An 8,386-nucleotide genomic window follows, 5' to 3' on the forward strand; every position below is an offset into this window, starting at 1 on the left:
TTCACAAAAAAGTGAAATTTCTAAAAATCCAGAAAATTGGCTGAAAACTACTAAATATCAAGGACTCATTGGGCGAATCGCTCTGGAACTGAAATCGGAACGCTCACTGACATTTCCCCTATCTGAAAGTCTGATAAACGCCGGAAAAATTACTAAGTCCAAAAAAAAAATTTTTTCAAGTTTTTTCAATTTTATCCCCGTGGGATAAATATTCTACTCACACACATTTGGAACTCTCCTGGGGTACCCTCACACATATTATTCCCTCATTTAGTGGATATTTTCACAAAAAAGTGAAATTTTCAAAAAAACAGAAAATTGGCTGAAAACGACTAAATATCAAGGACCCATTGGGCGAATCGCTCTGGAACTGAAATCCGAATGCTCACTGACATTTCCCCTATCTGAAAGTCTGATAAACGCCGGAAAAATTACTAAGTCCAAAAAAAATATTTTTTCAACTTTTTTCAATTTTACACCCGTGGGATATATATTCTACCCACACACATTTGGAACTCTCCTGGGGTACCCTCACACATATTATTCTCTCATTTAGTGGATATTTTCACAAAAAAGTGAAATTTTCAAAAATCCAGAAAATTGGCTGAAAACGACTAAATATCAAGGACTCATTGGGCGAATCACGCTGGAACTGAAATCGGAATGCTCACTGACATTTCCCCTATGTGAAAGTCTGATAAACGCAGGAAAAATTACTAAGTCCAAAAAAAATTTTTTTTCAACTTTTTTCAATTTTACCCCCGTGGGATATATATTCTACCCACACACATTTGGAACTCTCCTGGGGTACCCTCACACATATTATGCCCTCATTTAGTGGATATTTTCACAAAAAAGTGAAATTTTCAAAAAACCAGAAAATTGGCTGAAAACGACTAAATATCAAGGACTCATTGGGCGAATCGCTCTGGAACTGAAATCGGAACGCTCACTCACATTTCCCATATCTGAAAGTCTGATAAACGACGGAAAAATGACTAAATCCCCCCAAAAAATTTTTTAAACTTTTTACAATTTTATCCCTGTGGGATTTATATTCTACCCACACACATTTGGAACTCTCCTGGGGTAGCATCACACATATTATTCCCTCATTTGGTGGATATTTTCACAAAAAAGTGAAATTTTCAAAAATCCAGAAAATTGGCTGAAAACGACTAAATATTAAGGACTCATTGGGCGAATCGCTCTGGAACTGAAATCGGAACGCTCACTGACATTTCCCCTATCTGAAAGTCTGATGAACGCCGGAAAAATTACTAAGTCCAAAAAAAAAATTTTTTCAACTTTTTTCAATTTTATCCCCGTGGGATTTATATTCTACCCACACACATTTGGAACTCTCCTGGGGTACCCTCACACATATTATTCCCTCATTTAGTGGATATTTTCACAAAAAAGTGAAATTTTCAATAATCCAGAAAATTGGCTGAAAACGACTAAATATCAAGGACTCATGGGGCGAATCGCTCTGGAACTGAAAGCGGAACGCTCACTCACATTTCACCTATCTGAAAGTCTGATAAACGCAGGAAAAATTACTAAGTCCAAAAAAATTTTTTTTTCAACTTTTTTCAGTTTTATCCCCCTGGGATATATATTCTACCCACACACATTTGGAACTCTCCTGGGGTACCCTCACACATATTATTCCCTCATTTAGTGGATATTTTCACAAAAAAAGTGAAATTTCTAAAAATCCAGAAAATTGGCTGAAAACTACTAAATATCAAGGACTCATTGGGCGAATCGCTCTGGAACTGAAATCGGAACGCTCACTGACATTTCCCCCATCTGAAAGTCTGATAAAAGCCGGAAAAATTACTAAGTCCAAAAAAAAATTTTTTTCAACTTTTTTCAATTTTATCCCCGTGGGATATATATTCTACTCACACACATTTGGAACTCTCCTGGGGTACCCTCACACATATTATTCCCTCATTTAGTGGATATTTTCACAAAAAAGTGAAATTTTCAAAAAACCAGAAAATTGGCTGAAAACGACTAAATATCAAGGACTCATTGGGCGAATCGCTCTGGAACTGAAATCGGAATGCTCACTGACATTTCCCCTATCTGAAAGTCTGATAAACGCCGGAAAAGAGACTAAGTTAAAAAAAAAATTTTTTTCAACTTTTTTCAATTTTACCCCCGTGGGATATATATTCTACCCACACACATTTGGAACTCTCTGGCGTACCCTCACACATATTATTCCCTCATTTAGTGGATATTTTCACAAAAAAAGTGAAATTTTCAAAAATCCAAAAAATTGGCTGAAAACAACTAAATATCAAGGACTCATTGGGCAAATCGCTCTGGAACTGAAATCGGAACGCTCACATACATTTCCCCTATCTGTGAAAGTCTGATAAACGCCGGAAAAATTACTAAGTCCCAAAAAAAAATGTTTTCAACTTTTTTCAATTTTACCCCTGTGGGATATATATTCTACCCACACACATTTGGAACTCTCCTGGGGTACCCTCACACATATTATTCCCTCATTTAGTGGATGTTTTCACAAAAAAGTGAAATTTTCAAAAATCCGGAAAATTGGCTGAAAACGACTAAATATCAAGGACTCATTGGGCGAATCGCTCTGGAACTGAAATCCGAATGCTCACTGACATTTCCCCTATCTGAAAGTCTGATAAATGCCGGAAAAATTACTAAGTCCAAAAAAAATTTTTTTTCAACTTTTTTCAATTTTACCCCCGTGGGATATATATTCTACCCACACACATTTGGAACTCTCCTGGGGTACCCTCACACATATTATGCCCTCATTTAGTGGATATTTTCACAAAAAAGTGAAATTTCTAAAAATCCAGAAAATTGGCTGAAAACTACTAAATATCAAGGACTCATTGGGCGAATCGCTCTGGAACTGAAATCGGAACGCTCACTGACATTTCCCCTATCTGAAAGTCTGATAAACGCCGGAAAAATTACTAAGTCCCAAAAAAAATTTTATTAAAGTTTTTTCAATTTTATCCCCGTGGGATATATATTCTACTCACACACATTTGGAACTCTCCTGGGGTACCCTCACACATATTATTCCCTCATTTAGTGGATATTTTCACAAAAAAGTGAAATTTTCAAAAAACCAGAAAATTGGCTGAAAACGACTAAATATCAAGGACCCATTGGGCGAATCGCTCTGGAACTGAAATCCGAATGCTCACTGACATTTCCCCTATCTGAAAGTCTGATAAACGCCGGAAAAATTACTAAGTCCAAAAAAAATATTTTTTCAACTTTTTTCAATTTTACACCCGTGGGATATATATTCTACCCACACACATTTGGAACTCTCCTGGGGTACCCTCCCACATATTATTCTCTCATTTAGTGGATATTTTCACAAAAAAGTGAAATTTTCAAAAATCCAGAAAATTGGCTGAAAACGACTAAATATCAAGGACTCATTGGGCGAATCACGCTGGAACTGAAATCGGAATGCTCACTGACATTTCCCCTATGTGAAAGTCTGATAAACGCAGGAAAAATTACTAAGTCCAAAAAAAATTTTTTTTCAACTTTTTTCAATTTTACCCCCGTGGGATATATATTCTACCCACACACATTTGGAACTCTCCTGGGGTACCCTCACACATATTATGCCCTCATTTAGTGGATATTTTCACAAAAAAGTGAAATTTTCAAAAAACCAGAAAATTGGCTGAAAACGACTAAATATCAAGGACCCATTGGGCGAATCGCTCTGGAACTGAAATCCGAATGCTCACTGACATTTCCCCTATCTGAAAGTCTGATAAACGCCGGAAAAATTACTAAGTCCAAAAAAAATATTTTTTCAACTTTTTTCAATTTTACACCCGTGGGATATATATTCTACCCACACACATTTGGAACTCTCCTGGGGTACCCTCACACATATTATGCCCTCCTTTAGTGGATATTTTCACAAAAAAGTGAAATTTTCAAAAAACCAGAAAATTGGCTGAAAACGACTAAATATCAAGGACTCATTGGACGAATCGCTCTGGAACTGAAATCTGAACGCTCACTGACTTTTCCCCTATCTGAAAGTCTGATAAATGCCAGAAAAATTACTAAGTCCAAAAAAAATTTTTTTAAACTTTTTTCAATTTTACCCCAGTGGGATATATATTCTACCCACACACATTTGGAACTCTCCTGGGGTACCCTCACACATATTATTCTCTCATTTAGTGGATATTTTCACAAAAAAAGTGAAATTTTCAAAAATCCAGAAAATTGGCTGAAAACGACTAAATATCAAGGACTCATTGGGCGAATCGCTCTGGAACTGAAATCGGAACGCTCACTGACATTTCCCCTATCTGATAGTCTGATAAAAGCCGGAAAAATGACTAAGTCCAAAAAAAAATTTTTTTCAACTTTTTTCAATTTTATCCCCGTGGGATATATATTCTACTCACACACATTTGGAACTCTCCTGGGGTACCCTCACACATATTATTCCCTCATTTAGTGGATATTTTCACAAAAAAGTGAAATTTTCAAAAAAACAGAAAATTGGCTGAAAACGACTAAATATCAAGGACTCATTGGGCGAATCGCTCTGGAACTGAAATCGGAATGCTCACTGACATTTCCCCTATCTGAAAGTCTGATAAACGCCGGAAAAGAGACTAAGTTAAAAAAAAAATTTTTTTCAACTTTTTTCAATTTTACACCCGTGGGATATATATTCTACCCACACACATTTGGAACTCTCCTGGCGTACCCTCACACATATTATTCCCTCATTTAGTGGATATTTTCACAAAAAAAGTGAAATTTTCAAAAATCCAAAAAATTGGCTGAAAACAACTAAATATCAAGGACTCTTTGGGCGAATCACTCTGGAACTGAAATCTGAACGCTCACTGACATTTCCCCTATCTGAAAGTCTGATAAATGCCGGAAAAATTACTATTTACAAAAAAAAACTTTTTTAAACTTTTTTCAATTTTACCCCAGTGGGATATATATTCTACCCACACACATTTGGAACTCTACTGGGGTACCCTCACACTTATTATGCCCTCATTTAGTGGATATTTTCACAAAAAAGTGAAATTTGTAAAAATCCAGAAAATTGGCTGAAAACTACTAAATATCAAGGACTCATTGGGCGAATCGCTCTGGAACTGAAATCGGAACGCTCACTGACATTTCCCCTATCTGAAAGTCTGATAAACGCCGGAAAAATTACTAAGTCCAAAAAAAAATTTTTTTCAACTTTTTTCAATTTTATCCCCGTGGGATATATATTCTACTCACACACATTTGGAACTCTCCTGGGGTACCCTCACACATATTATTCCCTCATTTAGTGGATATTTTCACAAAAAAGTGAAATTTTCAAAAAAACAGAAAATTGGCTGAAAACGACTAAATATCAAGGACTGATTGGGCGAATCACGCTGGAACTGAAATCGGAATGCTCACTGACATTTCCCCCTATGTGAAAGTCTGATAAACGCAGGAAAAATTACTAAGTCGAAAAAAAATTTTTTTAAACTTTTTTCAATTTTACCCCAGTGGGATATATATTCTACCCACACACATTTGGAACTCTCCTGGGGTACCCTCACACATATTATTCTCTCATTTAGTGGATATTTTCACAAAAAAAGTGAAATTTTCAAAAATCCAGAAAATTGGCTGAAAACGACTAAATATCAAGGACTCATTGGGCGAATCGCTCTGGAACTGAAATCGGAACGCTCACTGACATTTCCCCTATCTGAAAGTCTGATAAAAGCCGGAAAAATTACTAAGTCCAAAAAAAAATTTTTTTCAACTTTTTTCAATTTTATCCCCGTGGGATATATATTCTACTCATACACATTTGGAACTCTCCTGGGGTACCCTCACACATATTATTCCCTCATTTAGTGGATATTTTCACAAAAAAGTGAAATTTTCAAAAATCCAGAAAATTGGCTGAAAACGACTAAATATCAAGGACTCATTGGGCGAATCGCTCTGGAATTGAAATATGAACGCTCACTGACTTTTCCCCTATCTGAAAGTCTGATAAATGCCGGAAAAATTACTAAGTCCAAAAAAAATTTTTTTAAACTTTTTTCAATTTTACCCCCGTGGGATATATATTCTACCCACACACATTTGGAACTCTCCTGGGGTACCCTCACACATATTATTCTCTCATTTAGTGGATATTTTCACAAAAAAAGTGAAATTTTCAAAAATCCAGAAAATTGGCTGAAAACGACTAAATATCAAGGACTCATTGGGCGAATCGCTCTGGAACTGAAATCGGAATGCTCACTGACATTTCCCCTATCTGAAAGTCTGATAAACGACGGAAAAGAGACTAAGTTAAAAAAAAATTTTTTTTCAACTTTTTTCAATTTTACCCCCGTGGGATATATATTCTACCCACACACATTTGGAACTCTCCTGGCGTACCCTCACACATATTATTCCCTCATTTAGTGGATATTTTCACAAAAAAAGTGAAATTTTCAAAAATCCAAAAAATTGGCTGAAAACGACTAAATATCAAGGACTCATTGGGCAAATCGCTCTGGAACTGAAATCGGAACGCTCACATACATTTCCCCTATCTGTGAAAGTCTGATAAACGCCGGAAAAATTACTAAGTCCCAAAAAAAAATCTTTTCAACCTTTTTCAATTTTACCCCCGTGGGATATATATTCTACCCACACACATTTGGAACTCTCCTGGGGTACCCTCACACATATTGATCTCTCATTTAGTGGATATTTTCACAAAAAAGTGAAATTTTCAAAAATCCAGAAAATTGGCTGAAAACGACTAAATATCAAGGAATCTTTGGGCGAATCACTCTGGAACTGAAATCTGAACGCTCACTGACATTTCCCCTATCTGAAAGTCTGATAAATGCCGGAAAAATTACTATTTACAAAAAAAAATTTTTTTAAACTTTTTTCAATTTTACCCCAGTGTGATATATATTCTACCCACACACATTTGGAACTCTCCTGGGGTACCCTCACACATATTATGCCCTCATTTAGTGGATATTTTCACAAAAAAGTGAAATTTTCAAAAAACCAGAAAATTGGCTGAAAACGACTAAATATCAAGGACTCATTGGACGAATCGCTCTGGAACTGAAATCTGAACGCTCACTGACTTTTCCCCTATCTGAATGTCTGAAAAATGCCGGAAAAATTACTAAGTCCAAAAAAAATTTTTTTTCAACTTTTTTAAATTTTATCCCCGTGGGATATATATTCTACCCACACACATTTGGAACTCTCCTGGGGTACCCTCACACATATTATTCCCTCATTTAGTGGATGTTTTCACAAAAAAGTGAAATTTTCAAAAATCCGGAAAATTGGCCGAAAACGACTAAATATCAAGGACTCATTGGGCGAATCGCTCTGGAACTGAAATCGGAACGCTCACTGACATTTCCCCTATCTGAAAGTCTGATGAACGCCGGAAAAATTACTAAGTCCAAAAAAAAAATTTTTTCAACTTTTTTCAATTTTATCCCCGTGGGATTTATATTCTACCCACACACATTTGGAACTCTCCTGGGGTACCCTCACACATATTATTCCCTCATTTAGTGGATATTTTCACAAAAAAGTGAAATTTTCAATAATCCAGAAAATTGGCTGAAAACGACTAAATATCAAGGACTCATGGGGCGAATCGCTCTGGAACTGAAAGCGGAACGCTCACTCACATTTCACCTATCTGAAAGTCTGATAAACGCAGGAAAAATTACTAAGTCCAAAAAAATTTTTTTTTCAACTTTTTTCAGTTTTATCCCCCTGGGATATATATTCTACCCACACACATTTGGAACTCTCCTGGGGTACCCTCACACATATTATTCCCTCATTTAGTGGATATTTTCACAAAAAAAGTGAAATTTCTAAAAATCCAGAAAATTGGCTGAAAACTACTAAATATCAAGGACTCATTGGGCGAATCGCTCTGGAACTGAAATCGGAACGCTCACTGACATTTCCCCTATCTGAAAGTCTGATAAAAGCCGGAAAAATTACTAAGTCCAAAAAAAAATTTTTTTCAACTTTTTTCAATTTTATCCCCGTGGGATATATATTCTACTCACACACATTTGGAACTCTCCTGGGGTACCCTCACACATATTATTCCCTCATTTAGTGGATATTTTCACAAAAAAGTGAAATTTTCAAAAAACCAGAAAATTGGCTGAAAACGACTAAATATCAAGGACTCATTGGGCGAATCGCTCTGGAACTGAAATCGGAATGCTCACTGACATTTCCCCTATCTGAAAGTCTGATAAACGCCGGAAAAGAGACTAAGTTAAAAAAAAAATTTTTTTAAACTTTTTTCAATTTTACCCCC

Source organism: Phyllobates terribilis, unplaced genomic scaffold, assembly GCF_046119375.1.
Source record: "Phyllobates terribilis strain yellow unplaced genomic scaffold, ASM4611937v1 Scaffold_31__1_contigs__length_13893835, whole genome shotgun sequence".
NCBI lineage: Eukaryota > Metazoa > Chordata > Amphibia > Anura > Dendrobatidae > Phyllobates > Phyllobates terribilis.